Source organism: Bos taurus, chromosome 7, assembly GCF_002263795.3.
Source record: "Bos taurus isolate L1 Dominette 01449 registration number 42190680 breed Hereford chromosome 7, ARS-UCD2.0, whole genome shotgun sequence".
Lineage (NCBI taxonomy): Eukaryota > Metazoa > Chordata > Mammalia > Artiodactyla > Bovidae > Bos > Bos taurus.
The window spans coordinates 17,857,405-17,878,445 of record NC_037334.1 but is presented as its reverse complement, the minus strand read 5'-3'; the positions used below and the strand labels follow the sequence as shown (position 1 = coordinate 17,878,445).

The window sequence follows — 21,041 nt, the reverse complement described above, 5'->3', positions numbered from 1 at the left end:
GTTGAACCCATATCCCCTGCATTGGGAGCATGAAATCTTTTTTTTCTTTTAATTTATTTTTAATTTTGGCTGCACTGGGTCTTCATGGCCGTACACAGGCTTTCTCTAGTTATGGTGAGCAGGGGCTACTCTTCACTGTGGTGCGTGGGCTTCTCATTGAGGCAGCTTCTCTGTTGTGGAATGCGGGCTCAGTGGTTGTGGCACATGGGGTCAGTAGTTATGGCACATGGGCATGTGGGATCTTCTTGGACCAGGGATCGAACCAGTGTCCCCTGCAATGGCAGGTGGATGCCTAACCACTAGACCACCAGGGAAGCCCCAGGAGCGTAAAATCTTAACCGCTGGACCTCCAGTGAAGTTATGGGGCTATTATGAACAACGATGGTATGAATACCGTGTATAAGTCTTTATCAGGGCCTGTGTTATCATTTCTCTAGGAAAATTCCTAGGAGTGGATTGCAGGTCATATGGTAGGTGTATGTTTAACTCTGTAAGAAACTTTCCCCAAGTGTCCATCCCATATTTCAATCATCTCATCACCAGCAAATGAGAGTTCTGTTTCCTCCACATCCCCATGATACTTGCTATGGTTTGTAAGGTTAGTTTTAGTCCTTCTTGTGGTAATTTATTGTAGTTTGCAAAAAATAATTTATTTGGCTGCTCCAGGTCTTAGTTGCAGCACTTGGGATCTTTGATCTTCTTTGCAGCATGTGAGATCTTTTTTAGTTGGGGCATGCGAACTCTTTGTCAGGGCATGTAGGATTTAATTCCCTGCCCAGGGATCGAACCTGGGCCCCCTACATTGGGAGGGTGGAGTCTTAGCCACTGGACCACCAGGGAAGTCCCAATTTATTGTATTTTAATTTGCACTTCCCTGAGGACTGGTGATATTAAGCACCTTTTCATATGGGTATCTCATTTTGGGACAATTTATATCCAATTTCTTGATAGTTTTTTTTTTTTTTTCAACTGAGGTTTTGTCTTCTAATTACTGAGTTGTAAGAATTTGTAAAATATATTCTGGGTTCAAATCCATCTCTGGGATCTGCCATGACCATTCTATTTAAAAGTACTATACCTACCACTCTGCAGTTCCAATGCCTTTAACCCTGACTTACTTCTTTTTCTATAGGATTTAACTTTCTAACATACTACATCATTTACTTATTTATTATGTTTATTGTTCTGTCTCCCTTCACCAGAATGTAAGCTCCATGAAAGCAAGAATCTTGGAGTATTTTTCCACTATCATATCCCTAATAACTGAAAGAGTGCCTAATTCTCAAGAAATATCTGTTGCATGAATTAATTCATTCAATTAATTGCATTTGGAAATTTGACCACTACCAATAATAAAATGTCATATTTAAAGTGAGTAGGATCAAAATTGAATCTTTACCCAGATATATTGGTTCCAACGGATTCCATTAAGGAGGGAACTCTACTAAAGCAATAATACATTTCAAGTCTCTGAAATTCTTCTTTGGTGTTGCCTTCAATAAAATAAAAAGGAGTTACTGTTTAATAATTAAAAGATGATCACAACAAGGATTTACTGCATAGCACATGGAACTATATTCAATATCTTACAAAAATTTATTCAATATAATAGAAAAGAATCTGAAGCTGTACACCCGGAACTAACACAATATATTGTAAGTCAATTATAGTTTAATAAATAAAATAATTTTTAAAATCCATCTCTAGATGCATGATATAAAATAAATTCTTTCTATGATTGAGTTTTTATTTTCTTAATTGTGTATTTAGAAGAACACACATTTTTAATTTTTGTGAAGTTCATTCAGTTCAGTTCAGTCACTCAGTCGTGTACAACTCTTTGTGACACCATGAATTGCAACATGCCAGGCCTCCCTGTCCATCACCAACTCCCGGAGTTCACTCAGACTCACGTCCATTGAGTCGGTGATGCCATCCAGCCATCTCGTCCTCTGTCGTCCCCTTCTCCTCCTGCCCCCAATCCCTCCCAGCATCAGAGTCTTTTCCAAGGAGTCAACTCTTTGCATCAGGTGGCCAAAGTAGTTCATTAGATCAGTCTTTTATGGTTCATGTCCTTATTCAGAAGTGGGGTTTTTTTTGCCATACCATGTAGCTTGCAGGATCTTAGTTCCCTGACCAAGGACTGAACCCGGGACCTCAGCAGTGAAAATGTAAAGTCCTAACCACTGGCCTTCCAGGAAACTCCTGTGGTTAAGAAGTCTTTGAAAATGAAAGTGAAAAGTGAAGTCGCTCAGTCATGTCCGACTCTTTGCGACCCCATGGACTGAAGCCTATCAGTCTCCTCTGTCCATGGGATTTTCCAGGAAAGAGTGCTGGAGTGGATCGCCATTTCCTTCTCCAGGGGATCTTCCCGACCCAGGAATCGAACCCGGGTCTCCTGCATTGCAGGTAGACGCTTTACGGTCTGAGTTACTAAGTCATGTCTTTACTAATCCCTTTTATCTTTTTTTTAATCTTCTTTATCTTTTAAGAAGTCTTTACTTAATCCCTTTTATCTCTTCTCAGTGATCATGGAAATAATCTTAAACAATCTTACTTGTTTAAGGCAGGTGGGTAAATCTGATCCCTGTTACTCTACTACAACCAAAAACAAAAGTGTTAACTGCCGTCTAAACTAATCAAACTCAGAAAAACAGAGAGCAGAATGGGGGTTACCAGGGGTTGAGAGGTGGAGGAAATGAAAAGATGAGCTGAAAATGAAAAGATGTTTGTCAAATGAAACAAACATCTAGTTATGAGTAAGTTGTGGGGGTCTAATGAACAGTGTGGTGATAGTCATTATCAATACTATAATTATATACTTAAAAGCTGCTAAGAGGGTAGATCTGAAATATTCTCACCACACAAACAAAAATTGTAATTATGTGAGGTGATAGATGTGTTAACTAACCTTATTGTAGTAATCATTCGGCAATGTATGTGTGTATCAATTCATCACCTTGTCCATCTTAAGCTTATGCAGCGTTATATGCCAATCATATCTCAATGAAGTTGCAGAAAGTTTTTATCGAAGCATAACATACATACAGGAAAGTGCATATACCATAAGTATACAGGTTTGACTCATTTTCACAAATTGAAGACAGTTATGTCCCCAATACCTAGGGCAAGATGCCGAGGATCACTGGCACCCCCAAGAGACTCCTTAAAACCGCTTTCCATTAGCTCCCAAATCGTGGACAATGCAAATGGATGCACAAATGTAATTTCAGGTCCTCTCTGTACTGACCTGGGGATGAGAAGCCACAACTGTATCAAAATTGCCCCTAAATGTGTGGAATCTGACTTTGCCTGAAGTCACAGATAATACTGAAGAGGCAGAACTCCTTGAACTGTGTAAATTGCCATTTAGAAGGGAAAAGGGGATTACCCTGTGGCATTGAAGAGTAACAAAAGAAAAACAGGAAAGGAGACAAACAGCCTCAGCACTGCTATGACGGTTTAGAACACCAACGGCGGAATCTGATGGTGAGACGCATAGCCATCTTTTTTTGGTTGCACCCCACAGCTGGTGGGATCTTAGTTGCCCCACTGGGATTGAACACGGGCCTTTGGCAGTAAAATCACGGAATTCCCCACAACCGTCTTTGTACTTCTGTTTCTTCATTCCTCACCTTGTCTACCTCCTTCAAGAGTCTCTTAAATTGATGGTGACTGTAAGAACCTGGGTTCGATCCCTGGGTTGGGAAGATCCCCTGGAGAAGGGAAAGGCTACCCACTCCAGTATTCTGGCCTGGAGAATTCCATGGACTATACAGTCCATGGAGTCGCAAAGAGTCGGACATGACTGAGTGACTTTCACTTTCACTTCACTTCATAATAGGTTAAATTGTGTCCCTAAAAAAAGATATGTTCTGGTCCTAACCCCTGGTCCTTGTGAATACTTTATTTGGAAACAGTGTTCTTGCTGTTATAATGAAAAATGTAAGATGCAGTCTTTAGAATGGGCTTTCAATCCAACCTGGATGGTATTCTTATAAGAGAAGAGAAACAGATTGTGATATTCTGATTCATAATAGAAATATATATACTTTGGTTTTCATCCCCCGTTCCTGTACACCACTCCTAAAATCCCTTGGAATTTCCTAAATGAGGAGTTTGATGTAGGTGTCTTTAGTTATTAATGAGATGACTTTTGGAAAGCCCCTAGTGAAGGCGACTGTTTGCCAGGGAACCCAACTACATAATTTGGAGGTTGGAACTTTGAATCCCACCCCCTGATCTTTGAGAGGGAGAGAGGGGCTGGAGGCTGAATCAGTGGCCAGTGGCCAACAACTGAAACAGTCATGTTTAAGTAATGCAGCCCCCATAAAACCCAAAAAGCTGGAGTTCAAAGAACTTCTGGGTTGGTGAACATGTGGACACTGGGAAGAGTGGTGTGCTTGGAAAGAGCTCCATGCTCTTTTGCCACACCTTGCCTGGTGCATCCCTTCCTTCTGGCTGTTCCTGAGCTATAGCCCTTTGTCATAAACCCATAATCTGAAGTAAAATATCTTCCTTATATGGCAACTAAAATATCCTTCCGCATTCTGTGAGCCACTCTAGCAAATTAATTGAAACCAAGGAAAGGGTTGTCAGAACCTCTGAGCTATAGCCCGCAGTCAGGAGCACAAATGATAACCTGGACTTAGGAACTGCTGAGGGACTTCCCTGGGGTGGGCTAAGACTCTGTGCTCCCAATGCAGGGCGACCCGGGTTTGAACTAGATCCCACCCGCCTGATCTAAAACATCCTGCCTGCCGAAACAAAGACATGCCGTAACTAAGACCCAGCGTAGCCAAATAAATAAAAATAAATATTAAAAAACTGGCATCTTGTGGTCTGAGTTCACTTAACCTGTGAGTTCTGACCTGGATAGAAAGTGTCAGAATTGAGTTGAATTGTAAGACGGCCAGCTGGTGTCTGAGAATTGCGTGGTGTCGGGGGAAACCCACACTCCCGGCATGAGAAATGTCGTTGAGGGCGGTAGTAGTGTGAGGTTAAAGGAGAAACATAGGAGATGCAGCTGCAAACGAAAGAATGCCACGGATGGCCACCAGTAGTTAGGAGAAACTTGGAAACAACCTCTTCTACAATCTTCACGGTCCTGCCAACATGTTGATCTTTGACTTTTGGCCTCTAAAACTGTCAGTGGACAAATCTCTGTTGTTTTAAGCCTTTGAGTTTGTGGTACTTTGTTAATAGCAGCCCCTGGGAAATGATAAAGTAAGGAAAGGTTGCAAAGGCATATTTGTAGCTCAATCAATATGCAGCTATAAATGTATTAATTTCCATAACCACAGGGAGAGTACAATGACATAGTCTTTCCACAATCAATAGAATTTCATGTTACATATCTCAAACTTGAATTTTAAGTAACAGAGGAATAATACGTTACTCTGTTGCTATAATTTCATCACCCATATTTTCATTTTCAGTGTCACATAACCTTTGGTTTTTCCTTTTTTTTTTTGGTTTGAAAAATGTCACCAGTTTTTTATTTAACTAAGCACTTGCCCTTCGTTAGGAAGGAAATGATACATTTTCAAATTGAACTTCTCAAGAAGTGGTATGAGAACATAAGATTGATTAAACATACAATCTTCAGCAAAAATAAAGTTTACACAATTCACTAGGACACAAAATGCATGTGGAATTCCTTTGGTTTTTCTGAATGAACACTGAGGCTTCCCCTTTCCCCCCCAAAAAAGGTACATTTCGATCTTTTTCAAATGTAATAGTCATTTAAAGTTGACTTGTGACTGTAAGACTCTTCCTTCCCTGTGGACCCCAAAGCAAATCTGAGAAAGAATTTTTAGGGGAAATTCTGAGCTTCTAGTTTGGGAGTTAATATACTGAGGTGTGGGGTTCTAACCTTTCTTCCTGCAGCTCTTTTTTTTCTTTTCTTTTTTTTTATTCTTAGATGATTTTTATTTTTTAAATTAATTAATTCATTTTAATTGGAGGATAATTACTTTACAATATTGTGATGGTTTTTGTGATTTTTTTTTAAATGGCACATTCTGTTTTCAAAGTTTGGAGCCTGTGGTCTCCCCTACTCCCCCTCCCTACCCCACCCATCCGAGCAGCTGGAAAACCTAAATAACATAGTTAAAAAGAATCTGTTTGGATACATTGGGAGAACCAGCAAGACTGAGAAAAGTTGCAGAGCCAAAATGTCGTGTGAGATTCAGAGGTTTGCACCTGCTTTTCACATGGGGGTTGATCAATACGTTATGAAAGGGATGACCCACAGGCGGGGGAAGTAAGTGGAGCTTTCGACATACTTCGGAAACTGGAGAGACAAAAAAATGAGTTTAGGTCCACCGAGGAGAAGGGGCCCTGGGGAACCCCTGAGGCATTTAGTAGAGTGAGCAAAACTCAGTTCTCACAGGGATTAATGGCTCCAGGGTCAGATTAACTCAATCCCTGGGTGAATTAAAGGGCTTCCCTGGTGGCTCAGGTGGTAAAGAGTCTGCCTGCAGTGCAGGAGACCCAAGTTCAATCCCTGGATTGGGAAGATTCCCTGGAGAAGGAAATGGCAACCCACTCCAGTAATCTTATCTGAAAAATCCCATGGACGGAGGAGCCTGGTCAGCTACAGTCCATGGGGTCGCAAGGAGTCGGACACGACTGAGTGACTTCTCTTTCTTTCTCGATGAATTAAAGAGATCTGGAAAAGCTAGGGGCTCTAGTTTAGCTGCTTTAAAAAAAAAAAAAGGAAAAAACAATCCTCTCTGGAGATGAGTGGTTACATCTTCCAGGGACTCATACTTTGCCTAATTTTTTAATATGTGATGTTTGGCATTCAACCAGGTTACAAGAAAGTGATTGAAAAGCACAAGTCCGATTCAACAGTTCAAATGAGGTGGAGAGAGCTGAGCTGCCAGGTGCTGTCCAAGTAACCCATTTGTTGGTGGTGGCGATGGTGTTCAGTCACTCAGTCATTTCCAACTCTTTGCGACCCCATGGACTGCCGTACGCCAGGCTTCCCTGTCCTTCAGTATCTCCCAGAGTTTGCTCAAACTCCTGTCCACTGAGTCAGTGATGCCATCCAACCATGTATCCTCTGTTGCCTCCTTGTCTTCTGGCCTTCATTCTTTCCCAGCATCAGGGTGTTTTCCAATGGGTGGGCTGTTCACACCAGGTGGCCAAAGTTTTGGGGCTTCAACTTCAGCATCAGTCCTTCTAATGAACATTCAGGGTTGATTTCCTTTAGGATTGACTGGTTTGATCTTCCTGCAATCCAAGGGACTCTCAAGAGTATTCTCCAGCACCACAGTTTGAAAGCATTAATTCTTCAGCACTCAGCCTTCCTTATGGTCCAACTCTTACATCCATACATGACTACTGGAAAAACCATAGCTTTGACTATATGACCTTTGTCGGCAGAGTGATGTCTCTGCCTTTTAATATGCTGTTTAGGTTTGTCATAGTTTTTCTTCCAAGGAGCAAGAGTCTGTTTCATGGCTCCAGTCACCATCCACAGTGATTTTGGAGCTCAAGAAAATAAAGTCCATCACTATTTTCGTTTTCCCCCCATATGCAGATGACACTACCCTAATGGCAGAAAGCGAAGAAGAACTAAAGAGCCTCTTGAGGAAGGTGAAAGAGGAGAGTGAAAAAACCGGTTTAAAACTCAGCATTCAAAAAACTAATATCATGGCATCCGGCCCCATCACTTCATGCCAAGGAGCCCATTAAGATGAGTTAAAATGAAAGTGACAGTTAAGGCTTAACGATTTATGCGGCGAGACAAAGCAGACAAGAAACAGAAAGCACTGACCTTCTTCTGTTCTAGGTTCTCCAGGAATGGTGTGCCGGTCAAGAGTCAGCTGGAACAGCACAAATCTGGGGGTCATCTCATGACTATGGGAACCCTAAACAAAAGGTTGGTGCCTTCTATGGGCCCAAGATATGGAGGAGGGAAAGGTAAGGGACAGAAGTAGGAAAGTATGATTATTGAGCGGGAGTGGAGAGAAGCCTTTAAGATTTCCCCCGCCCCCTGATGTATGGATGACTGTGCTTATCAGGAGTCGTTGTCAGACCTCTTTACAAGGAAGGTGCCTGGGCAACAAGTACAATGTGAAGAGGGCAACCTTGACCCCAAAACTTTTGGTCAGCCACGTTTTTTTGACATCTGTCCACACTGGAGTGGGTAGCTAGGATTGCTTCATTGCCATGTTATGTAGGTGTAGCTTCTTTCCATGTTCCCAGTGCTTCAGTTTCCTTCCAGATTTTGTGTAAACCAAGAATAACCAAACTACAAGAACCTGACTAGAGATGTGCGTGACCTCCACCCTCTGAATAGCGAGTTTAATAAAGAATTTTTGAATGTGACCAGTCATTGACTGCTTCTCAAACCAGGGCCCCAACATAAGGAAGTGCCCAAAGATATGTGAATTATATGTTAGTAAAGTCATTAAAAAGGAAAAGAAGAAACCATGGCCAAATCTAATGCCACAAATATTTCCCCCTTTGCTTCCTTCTAAGATTTTTATAGTTTTAATTAAGTTTAGGTATTTGATCCATTTTGAACTAATTTTTGGATATGCTGTAAGTTAACAGTCCAACTTAATTCTTTTGCATGTGGATATTCCGTCTTCCCAGTGCCATTTGTTGGAAAGCCGGCTCTTTCCCCATTCAATGGTCTTGGCATCCTTATCTAAAATCAGTTGATCATATATAGGAGAGTTTATTTCTAGTTTTTAACTCTTCTATTTCTTTGGTCTATATGTCTATCCTTATGTCAGTATCCCCACTGCTTTACTTACAGTAGCTTTGTGGTACATTTAAAAATCAGAACATGTGAATCCTACAGCTCTTTTTCAAGATAGTTTTGGATATTTGGAGTTCCTTGAGATTCCATATGAATTCCAATTTTCTATGCCTGCACAAATTTTTGACAGGGATTGCACAGAATATACAGATCATTTTGGGTACTATTGCTACCTTAACAATTTAAAAATTCCCATCCATGAACATGGGATGTATTTCCATTTATTTAGGTCTTCTTTAATTTTCTTCAACAGTGTTTTATAGCTTCCAGTTTTCTTCCCCTTGGTTAGATTTATTCCTAAATATTTCATTCTTTTTGATACTGTCATAAGTGGAATTGATTTTTAAATTTCCTTTTTGGATGGTAAATTGCTATTATATAGAAATACAACCAATGTACATGTTGATCTTATATCCTTCAATTTGCTGAATTCATTTTATTACCTCTGACTTTTTAAAATGGATTTTAAAGGTTTTTCTAAATATAAAATTTTGTCACTTGTAAATGGAGATAATTTTACATCTTTTTCAATTTGGATGGTTTTTATATCATTTTCTTACCTACCTGTTCTGGCTAGAACTTGCAGTACTATGTTGAATAGAACTGGTAAATTGTAATTGTCTTATTCCTGATCTTACAGGAAAAGCTTTCAGTCATTCATCAATAAGTATGATATTAGCTGTGAGCTTTTCATATGTGGCCTTTATCATGTTAAGGATGTCCTCTTGTATTCCCTATCATGAAAGGGTGTTGGATTTTGTCAAAAGTTTTTTCTGCATCAATGGGGGTGATAATGTGTCTTTTTCCTTTATTTAAAAAAATGTGGTGTGTTGCACTGATTGATTTTTATAGGCCACACCATTCTTCCACTCTGAAAATGAATCTCTCTTGGTCATATTGTGTAATCCTTTTAATATGCCTGCTGTTGTTATTTAGTCGCTAAGTTGTATCTAACTCTTTGCAACCCCATGGACTGTAGCCCACCAGACTCCTCTGTCCTTGGGGTTTCCCAAGCAAGAATACTGGAGTGGGTTGCCATTTCCTTCTCCAGGGGATCTTTGCCACCCAAGGATACAACCTGCGTCCCTTGCATCGTAGGTGAATTCTTTACCACGGAGCCACCCAGGAAGCACCTTTCAATATGCTACCGATATTCTATATGGTTTGCTACTATTTTCTATTTTTATTTAAAAATATTTAATTATTTTATTTTTGTTCGTTTGGCTGCACCAGGCTTAGTTGTGGTTTTCAGGATCTTACGTCATGTGCTGTGGCATGCGGGATCTTTAGTTGCCACACGTTGGGTCTTGTTCCCTAACGAGGAACCAAACCTGGACTCCCTCGAAATGAGTTTGAAAGTGTTCCCTCCTTTTCAGTATTTTTTTGGGGAAAAGTTTGGGAGAGATGGGTGTTAATTTTTCATTAAATGTTTGATAAAATTCACCACTGAAATCATCCAATCTGGGCTTTTCTTTGTTGGGAGATTTTTGACTAGTGATTAAATCTCCTTCTTTATTATAGGTCTATTCAGATTTTCTATTTCATTTTGAGTCAGTTTTGGTAGATTGTGTATTTCTAAGCATCTGTCCATTTCATCTAGGTTATTAAGTTTGTTGGCATAGAGCTATTCATGAGTGCCAAGTTACCTCAGTCATGTCCAACTCTTTGTGAGCCTATGGACTATAGCCCACCAGGCTCCTCTGTCCATGGGATCCTCCAGGCAAGAATACTGGAGCAGGTTGCCATGCCCTCCTCCAGGGGATCTTCCTGACCCAGGGATCAAACCCATGTCTCCTATGTCTCCTGTGTTGGCAAAGGGGCTCTTTACCACTAGCACTGCCTGGGAAGCCCAGAACTATCCATAGTATTCTCTTATAACCCTTTTTATTTTTGCAAAATCAATAACGTGTGTGTGTTTTTGTGTGTTGCTCAGTTGTGTCTGACTCTTTGACCTCTGGCTCCTCAGCCTTTTCTAAACCCAACTTGAATATCTGGAAGTTCACGGTTCATATACTGTTAAAGCCTGGCTTGGAGAATTTTGAGCATTCCTTTGCCAGCGTGTGAGATGAGTGCAATTGTGCGGTAGTTTGAACATTCTTTGGCATTTCCTTTCTTTGGGGTTGAGATGAAAATTGACCTTTTCCAGTCCTGTGGCCACTGCTGAGTTTTCCAGATTTGCTGGCATACTGCATGCAGTACTTTAACAGCATCGTCTTTTAGGATTTGAAATGGCTCAACTGGAATGCCATCACCTCCACTAGCTTTATTTGTAGTGATGCTTCCTAAGGCCCACTTGACTTTGCATTTCAGGATGTCTGGCTCTAGGTGAGTGATCACACCATGGTGATTATCTGGGTTGTAAAGATCTTTTTTGTATAGTTCTGTGTATTCTTGCCATCTCTTCTTAATATTTCCTGCTTCTGTTAGGGCCATACCATTTCTGTCCTGTGTTGTGCCCATCTTTGCATGAAATGTTCCCTTGGCATCTCTAATTTTCTTGAAGAGATCTCCAGTCTTTCCCAGTCTATTGGTTTCCTCTATTTCTTTACATTGTTCACTGAAGAAGGCTTTCTTATCTCTCCTTGCTATTCTTTGGAACTCTGCATTCAGATGGGTATATCTTTCCTTTTCTCCTTTGCCTTTAGCTTCTCTTCTTTTCTCAGCTATTTGTAAGACCTCCTCAGACAACCATTTTGCCTTTTTGCATTTCTTTTTCTTGGGGATGGTCTTGATAACTGCCTCCTGTACAATGTCACGAAGCTCTCTGTCCATAGTTCTTCAGGCACTCTATCAGATCTAATCCCTTGAATCTATGTGTCAGTTCCACTGTGTGGAACTAAGGGATTTGATTCAGGTCATACTTGAATGGTCTAGTGGTTTTCCCTACTTTCTTCAATTTAAGTCTGAATTTTGCAATAAGGAGTTCATGATCTGAGCCACAGTTAACTCTTGGTCTTGTTTTTGTTAGGTATGCATGTGCTTATAATTGTCATATCTTCTTACCACATTGAACCTTCACCAATATGTAACATTCTTTGTGCTTTGTAATTTTTTTTAACTTTCAAGTCTATTTTGTCTGACAATAATATAGCCTCTCCAGCCCTCCTTTGGTACTATTTAGATGAAACATCTTTTTTCTATCTTTTTACACTCAACCTCTCTGTGTCTTTGTAGCTAAAGTAACTCTTCGTGTGGACAGATGAACAGTGTTTCTTCATTCAATATCCCAACCTCTGCCTTTTAAGAAAGTTTAATCCATTTACTTTTTATTATTTCTTTATTTGGCTGTGCCAGGTCTTAGTGGTGGCATTTGGGAATTTTTTTTTTTTTTTTTTAGTTGCAGCATGTGAATTCTTAGTTACAGCATGTGGTTCCCTAGTTTTCTGACTAAGAATGGTTTAGTTCTCTGACTAAGAATGGGACCTAGGCCCCCTGCGTTGGTTGCTTTTAAAACAATTATTGATATGTAAGAATTTCCTTCTACAATTTGGCTGTTTTCTGTGTCTGTTTTGTTCCTCCTTTTCTCCATTACTGCCTGGTTTTGGTATTACTGACTTTTTGAAGTGTACCATTTTTTATTGCCCTTCTTTTTCCTCTTTCTTTTGTTTTCAAAAATTATTCTCTTAGTGGTTGTCTTGGGCATTGCAATTAACACAGCAAGCGTAAAACAACTTAGTTTTACTAGTACTAACATTTTCAATAGTATCAAAACATTTTGCTCCTATACATTCCTGTCACTACCCCTCTCTTTTGTTGATATGAAAATATATATATTATTATTATTAAGTGAAAGCAATATACAAACAATTTGTGTATAAAAATATATACACACCTGAATATATTTTAAAGACTGGATGCTAATACATTCAAACATTAACAGTGGATAGATATCTCTGTGATTTTCACCATTTTTTTTTTCTCATACTAGATTTCCTCTTCTAAATTTTCTACAATGAACATTTCTTTTATGAAGAATTATAGTAATATATCTTACTAACTTTTAAAATTGTATTTATCCATTTATGGCTGTGCTGGGTCTTCATTACTGTCCGTGGGGTTTCTCTAGTTGCGGAGAGCGGTAGCTTCTCTCTAGTTGACTTACCTTGGCTTCTCTTTGAGGGCCCTTCTCTTGTTGTCAAGCACAGGCTCTATGGCCTTTGGGATTCAGTAGTTGTGACCATGGGCTTAGTTGCCCTTCAGGCACGTGGGATCTCTCTGGACCAGGGACTGAAGCGGTGTTCCTGCACTGGGAGTGCAGAGCCTTAACCACTGGACCACCAGGGAAGTTTGATATATCTTATCAGTTTAAAAATTATTTTATAATGTTATTAAAGTATAGTAAACAAAAATAGTAATAAAAGAAAGGGCAATTTTACTGGCTGTCTCTGTCGCTCTTTCTAGCCTTACCTCTCTACTCAATTCTCCATCATTCTCAATAAACAAGGGCTCAGCATCGCTACTATTTATTTTAGTATTTGCTAATATTTCCTAGCCTCAGAGAAGCCTACTAGGTAACGCGACGTAAAGATGAACGCTTACATTCTCTAGGTGATTTGCATTCACACCAAAATTTGAGGTTCCTGGAAACAGGGAGGTTTTTTTTTTGGCGATGTCCCACCTAGCTTGTGGGATGTTAGTTCCCTAACCAGAGATTGAACCTGTGGCCTTTGCAATGGAAGTTCAGAGTGCTAATGATGGGACTGCCGGGGAATTTCCAAGAGGGAGTTTTTTTTTAATCTCCCTTTGTCATTTATTTTTTTCCCCTTTTGTTTCATCCATTCATTCCCAGCTTGGGGGCATTTATTTGATTTACCTGTGCGCTCTCCTGCGGTTCTGTCCTTCCAGCCTAGTGGCCCTTCCTCCCGACGCCGACCATTGGTTGACTCCCTCAACACACCCCTGACTGGTGGCCGCAGACCGACCTCACTGTCCATCAAAGTTGGCGAGAAAGCTGCAGCGGGGCAAAATAGCGGCGGCTTCAGTCGGTGCCTACAGACTCCACGAGGCTGCGGTGGTCGCTGATGCTTAAGGTGCTGGCAGAGCAGCTGCGGCCTGGGTCTGGGCACGTGGGAGCTGTCGCTGGAGCTGGCGACGCGGTGTGGATGCAGGTCACGTTGGCGGCTGTGAGGCATGGCTGCAGTGCCAAGTGGGGCCTTCGCGGTGCGCAGCCTGGAGAGCAGGCCTAGTCTCAGGCGTGTCTCTCCTCTTTATATTGTTAGTGTCGCGGACTGCATCTTTATACTTTGTCCTCCCTTTAAAATAGGTTTTTGATGATTGTTTTGTGCATTTGCCTTTTAAATAATATATATAAGAAAAGGAGGAGTTGTGAACCAAAATGCGCTTCCCTGGTGGCTGAGTGGTAAAGAATCCGCCTGGAGAAGGAAACGGCAACCCACTCCTCTATTCATGCCTGGAAAATCCCATGGACCGAGGAGCCTGGTGGGCTATAATCCATGGGGTCACAGAATCGGACACGACTGAGCGACGTGTGTGTGTGTGTGTGTGTGTGTGTGTGTGTGTCTGTGTGTCTGTGTGTGGTGTGTGTGTCTGTGTGTGTGGTGTGTGTGTCTGTGTGTGTGGTGTGTGTGTGTGGTGTGTGTGTCTGTGTGGGGTGTGTGTGTGTGTGTGTGTGTGTGTGTGTGTCTGTGTGTGGTGTGTGTGTCTGTGTGTGTGGTGTGTGTGTGTGTGGTGTGGTGTGTGTGTGTGTGTGTGTGTGTGTGTGTGTGTTTGAACCAAAATGCGCTTCCCTGATGGCTGAGTGGTAAAGAACCCGCCTGTAATGCAGGAGCCTTGGGTTTGATCCCTGGGTTAGGAAGATCCTCTGGAGAAGGAAATGACAACCCATTCTAGTATTTTTGCCTGGGAAATTCCGTGGACAGAGGAGCCTGGCGGGCTACAGTCCATGGTGTCCCATGAAAAAAAGTCGGACATGACTTAGCTATTAAACAACAACAAATGAACCCAAATGATAACATTGGCTTTTACCTTTACCTACGTAGTTACCTTTGCTGGTGTTTATTTCTTCTTATGGCTTCTAGTTACTATCTCATGTGCCTTCGTTCAGCTCCAAGAGCTTCCTTTAGCATTTATTTCTTTTAAGGCAGGGCTACTGGTAGTGAATTTTCTCAGCTGTTGTTTATCTGGAAATATCTTAATTTCTCCTTTCTTTCTGAAGGATAGTTTGCTGGGTAAAGAAGTCTTAGTTGAAAGGTGTTTTTCCTTTCAGCTGTTTATCTTTAAAAAAATTTTATTTATTTGGCTGCCTCAGAACTTTCTTGCTAGGAACACACTTCTCTCTAGTTGTGCACTCCGTATTTGTGGTATGTGGGCTTAGTTGCTTTGAGGCACGTGGGACCTTAGTTCTCTGACTGGGGATTGAACCTGTGTCTCCTGCATTGAAAGGCAGGGTCTTAACCGTTAGACCACCAGGGAAGTCTTAGCAACTGTTATGAGGATGCTTGGTACATGATAATTGCTTCTTTCTTGCTGTTTTCAGAAGTTTGTCTTTCTGCAACTTGACTATAATGTCTTTCAGGAATTTGACTGTAACTGCTATCTTTGAATTTATCCTGCTTAGAGTTTTTTGAACTTTCTGAATCTGTGTATTCATGTACTTCATCAGATTTAGGAAATTTTTTGGCCATTATTTCTTTCAGTCTTTTGGGGGTAACTTTCTGTTTTCTTATGGGACTGTGTTTATGGTGTGTATGTTGCTATACCTGATGCTTGGACTTGCTAATTTCAGCTACCTTATCTTCACGTTTGCTGATCCTTTCTCCTACCTGTTCAAATCTGTTGTTGAGCCTCTCTATTGAAATGTTCATTTCAATTATTGTGTTTTACAGGTGCAGAATTTTTGCTTGGTTCATTTTCATAATTTCTATCTTTTTATTGATATTTTCCTTTTGTTTGTGTACATCTTCCTGATTTACTTTAGTTCTTTGTTTTCCTAAGCATATCCAAGACAGAAGCATTTCTTTCATATCAAAGACAAGAAATCCAAAATTTCTTGTCTTTGACTAGTAATTCCAATGTGTAGACTTCCTCAGGGAAGTTTTTATTGAGATCTTTTTTCTTGTGAATGAACCATAGTTTCTTTGTTTAATTTTATCACTTATACATTTTGAAATTAAGAAATATATTCCTTAACAACCCAAAGAATAAATAAATAAATCACAGTGGAAGTCCTGCATTATTTTGAACTGAATGATACTGAAATTGTAACATGGAAAAATTTGGATGTGTTTAAAGCTTTGCTTATGGGGAAATTTATAGCCTTAAATGTATGCATTAGAAAAAAAGGACTGAAAATTAACTATAATTTAAAGCACCTTAAGGAAGCTTTTAAAAAAAAGACCAAATTAAGTCCAAAGAAAATATAAAGGAGAAAATAGTAAAGATAAGAACAAATGTTAATGAAGTAGGAAAAAACTGCAGTAGAAATAATCCATAAAATCAACAAAACCAGTTGTTGGGTAAGATAAAGAAAATGGATAATCTTCTGGCAACATTGAGTAAATAAAGAGAGAAAGCACAATAACCAGTATTAGGAAAGATAAAGGGTTGTCTTACATACATACATAATGTCTTATAGTCATTAAATATGAGGATTTTTTAAAAACGTTATTTTAATAACTTTGAAAATTCTTGCCTGGAGAATCCCAGGGATGGGGGAGCCTGGTGGGCTGCTGTCCATGGGGTCGCACAGAGTCGGACACGACTGACGTGACACAGCAGCAGCAGCAGCAAGAGCAGCAGAGACCTTTGTAGAGAAATAACAACTTACTAAAACGGGCAAAAAGAGAAATAGAGGGACTTCCCTGGTGATCCGGTGGCTAAGACTCCATGCTTTCAATGCAGGAGACTGAGTTTTATGCCTGGCCAGGGAACTATCTCCCACGGACTTCCCTGGTGATCCGGTGGCTAAGATTCCATGCTTTCAATGCCGGAGACCTGGGTTTGATGCCTGGTCAGGGAACTATCTCCCACATGCTGCAACTACGAGTTTGCATGCCATAACTAAAAACAAACCAACAAAAGAAATAGAAAATGTAAATAATCTTACACATATTTTAAAAAGTGTCTCTGTAATTAAGAACTGGCCCCAAGAAAACTACAAGCCCAGATGACTTCACTGTGATTTCTGCTAAGAGTGAAGACATAGCACCAATATTACACACATTATCCCTGTGTTTGAATAAGAAAGAACTTTTCTTAATTCATCTTGTGACACCAGCATAACCTTGAAATAAAGCCCCAGCAAAGACGTATGAGACAGGAAAGTTAGAGATCAATCTTACTCTTGAACTCACATGCAAAAGTTCTTATGAATTTGAGCAAGTGTTTGTAACATGTAAAAAGAGTAGTAAATCATGACCAAATTGGTTTCTTCCAAGAATGCAAGTTTGGTTTAACATTCAAAAATCGATTATTGTAATTAATCATATGAACATAATAAAGGAAAAATAAAATTATCTCAAGTGATGCAAAGGAAGCATTTGATAAATTTAACAATTTTTAATGACAAAAACTTGCAGCAAACTAGAAATATATTATTGTTGTTCAGTTGCTCAGTCTTGTCTGATTCTTTGTGACCTCAAGTACTGCAGCATGCCAGGCTCTCCTGTCCTCCACTATCTCTTGGAGTTTGCTCAGATTCATGTCCACTGAGTTGGTGATGATATCTCTGCCATTCCCTTTTCCTTTTGTCTTCAATCTTTCCTAGCGTCAGGGTCTTTTCCAGTGAGTCAGCTCTTTGCATCAGGTGGCCAAAGTACTGGAGCTTCAGCTTCACCAACAGTCCTTCCAATGAATATTCAGGGTTGATTTCTTTAGGATTGACTGGTTTGATCTCCTTGCTGTCCAAGGGGCTCTCCAGGGTCTTCTCCAGCACCACAGAAAGCATATAGCACCCTTACTCTGCTAAAGAATATCAACAAAATATCTAAAGCAAAAACATACTTAAGGGTGGGGTAGTGAAACTGGAATTCCTGTCACCATTTCTGGCTTAGCAGGTGGCACTAGTGGTAAAGAATCTGCCTGCCAAATCAAGAGATGTAAGAGATGCGGGTTTGATCCCTGGATCGGGAAGATCCCCTGAAGTAGAAATGGCAACCCACTCCAGTATTCTTGCCTGGAGAATCCCATGGACAGAGGATCCTGGTGGGCCACAGTTTATAGGGTTGCAAAGAGTCGGACATGACTGAAGTGACTTAGCATGCACACACACGTCACCACTTCTTACTAACATTGCACCGGAGGTCCTAGTCAGTACAATAGGACAAAAGAATATAGCAAAAGAATTGTAAAGGAAGAAATAAAAGTCACCATCTGCAGATCACATTATTGTATCTGTAAAAAACTGAAGAAAATCTATGCACAGATGTAATATATAATTTATATAGCAAAGTCACTGGATATAAAATCAAAACACAAAAACCAATTGTGTTTCCTGGTACCAACTCTAGAAAAAGACATTTGAAAATGATGCCATTTGCAATCATATCAAAAAACATTAAATACCTATGATTGACTCTAATGAGAGCAGTGCAAGAATTCTACACAGAATAAACACAAATGCAAATAAAAAAGCATTATTGAGAAAATTAAAATCTAAACAAACAGAAAAATATACTGTGATCATGGATTGGAAGACAATATGGTTAAAACATTTTCTTTTTTTAGCCATGCTGCATGGCACATGGGATCTTAGTTTCCCGACCAGGTATTGAACCTGTGCCCCCTGCATTGGCAGCACGAAATCTTAACCACTGGACTGCCAGGGAAGTCCCCATGAAAACATTAATTCTACATCAACATCTACTGATCTATAGATTCAGTGAAATCCCAATCAATAGCTTGGTAGGGAGTGTGTGTGTGTTGGTGGGAATATAGAATGGTGCAGCCCAAATGGAAGACAGTATGGAGGCTCCTCATAAAACTAAAACTGGAACTACCTTACCATCCAGCAGTCCTGCTTCTGGATATAAACTCAAAATAATTGGAGTCAGGATCTCAAAGAGATACTTGTACTTTTACATTCATTGATGAGTTATTTACAATAGCAAAGCTATGGAAACAACCTATGTGATCATCAATGAATAAATGTATAAAGGAAATATTACATATATATGTATGTATGTATATATATATATATATATATATATATATATATACACACACACACACAGTAGAGTCTTTTCCAGGCTTAAGAAAGAAGGAAGTTCTGCCCTTTGCTACAACATGGATGAGTTTGGAGGTCATAATGTTACTTGAAATAAGCCAGACACAGAAAGACATATACTGTATGATTCCACTTATGTGAGGGATTTGTAGTCAAATTTATAGACAGGATATAGAATTATGGGTGCCAGGAATTCAGGGAGGGAGAATGGGGAGTTACTGTTTACCTGGTATAGTGTTTCAGTTATGGAAGATGAATAAGTCCCAAGATCTACTATATAGCATTATGAGGGCTTCCCAGGTGGCACTAGGGGTAAAGAACCCACCTGCCAATGCAGGGGACATAAGAGACACAGGTTGGCTACCTGGGTCAGGAAGACTCCCTGGAGGAAGGTATGGCAACTCACTCCAGTATTATTGCTTGGAAGTCCCATGGACAGAGGAACCTGGCTGACCCCAGTCCATAGGGTCACAGAGTTGGACACGACTGAAGCAACAGCATGCACAGCATAATGCATATAGTTAAAAATACTGTATTGTATACTTAAACATTTTCTACGTGAGTATATCTTATATTAAATTGTCAAAAAATACAGAAAAGAAGCATTTAGAGGTGATGGTAAGTTTATAGCATTGTTTATGGTGATGGTTTTAAGGGTATTTATCTTCAAATTCATAGAAATATACACATTAAACATGTACGGCTGTTTTGTATGTTAGTCCTACGTTAATTAAATAAATGCAATTGTTTTTTAACTTTTAATTGTAGATTGGAATTTAGCTGATTAACAGTGTGTTAATTTCAGGTGTACAGCAAAGCAGTTCAGTTATACAAGTATCTGTTCTTTTTCAAATTCTTTTCCCAATTTGGTTGTAGAATATTGAGCAGATTTCTCTGTGCTCTACAGTAGATCCTTGCTGGTTATCCATTTTAATTACAGCAGTGTGTTCATGTCAATCCCAAACTCCCTAACTATGCCTCCCCCTAAACCTACCCCCTCATCCCCGCCCTGTAACCATAGGCTTGCTCTCTAAGTCTGTCTGTTTCTGTTTTGTAAATAAGTTCATTTGTGTATCTCTTCTTTTTAGATTCCACGTATAAATGATATCATGCGATATTTCTCTTTCTCTGTCTGACTTAATTCACTCAGTGTTTTAATCTCTAGATCCATCCATTGTTGCTGCAAATGGCATTATTTTATTCTTTTTAATGGCTGAGTAATATTCCACTGTATATATGTACCACATCTTCTTTATCCACTCTTCTGTTGATGGACATTTGTTTAAATGTTTAACAACTTTTTAAAGAGTTTAAACAATGTTTTTAAAAGGTGAATTTACAATTTGGTTACTCTTTGCTTCTCTGTGATACTTGAGTTGACTTTTGTTCCCTTTGATTAGTAATTTTCATTTATGAAATAGTTTAAAAAGACTTTTTTAATCCTAAAATGTTTTTGGTTAAACAGATGTCTTTACATGATTTTGTACATTTTACATATTAAAAAAAAAAACGTTTACCAAAAATCTCATGTTAGCTGCTCTATGGAGAATGGCCTGTAGGGGGCGAGAGTGGAAGCGGGCAGAGCATTTTGGAGGCTTTTGGAGATAAAGACTGAATAAGGACAGACGTTTGATAGATTGCCTTTCTAAATTAAAGTGTCTACAGAAGCTAATGCAACAATGTAAATCAACTACATGTCAATAAAAAATTAATTAAAAGATAAAATGTCTCAGAAAATATCCAAAAGAACAGAAATAGGATGTGTAACTTCTAAATTAAGTGTCAGAGAAAAATGGAATGACCAAAATTCCAAACAAGTCAAGGAAGCTGAGAAAAAGAAATATAGCAACTTAGGGGCCACCAGAAAGTACCTAATAAATCCAAACACATTAGGAACTGCAATTAATGTAGATAGTCTAAATCTACATGAGTCCATACAGTGCCACAAGCCGTACGTCACAACTGAGCATTTGAAATGGGGATGGTCTGAACTGAGGTGTGCTGTTAGTGTGAAATGCACCCCCAAATTTAGAGACCTGGGATTTTTGAAAAAGTGAAATATTCCTTATCTTATATTGA

The 21,041-nt window shown here is 39.6% G+C and overlaps 1 long non-coding RNA gene across 1 annotated transcript in view; it reads left to right on the top strand.

Moving 5' to 3' along the window:
* LOC112447358 (uncharacterized) overlaps window positions 1–20,687 on the top strand; it is a 52,894-nt gene extending 32,207 nt beyond the window's left edge. Inside the window, exons 2-3 of the long non-coding RNA XR_003035510.2 lie at window positions 7,802–7,891; window positions 13,625–20,687. This is a non-coding gene — a long non-coding RNA (uncharacterized lncRNA). The remainder of the gene's footprint in view (window positions 1–7,801; window positions 7,892–13,624) is intronic.
* The last annotated feature ends 354 nt before the right edge of the window (window positions 20,688–21,041 follow it).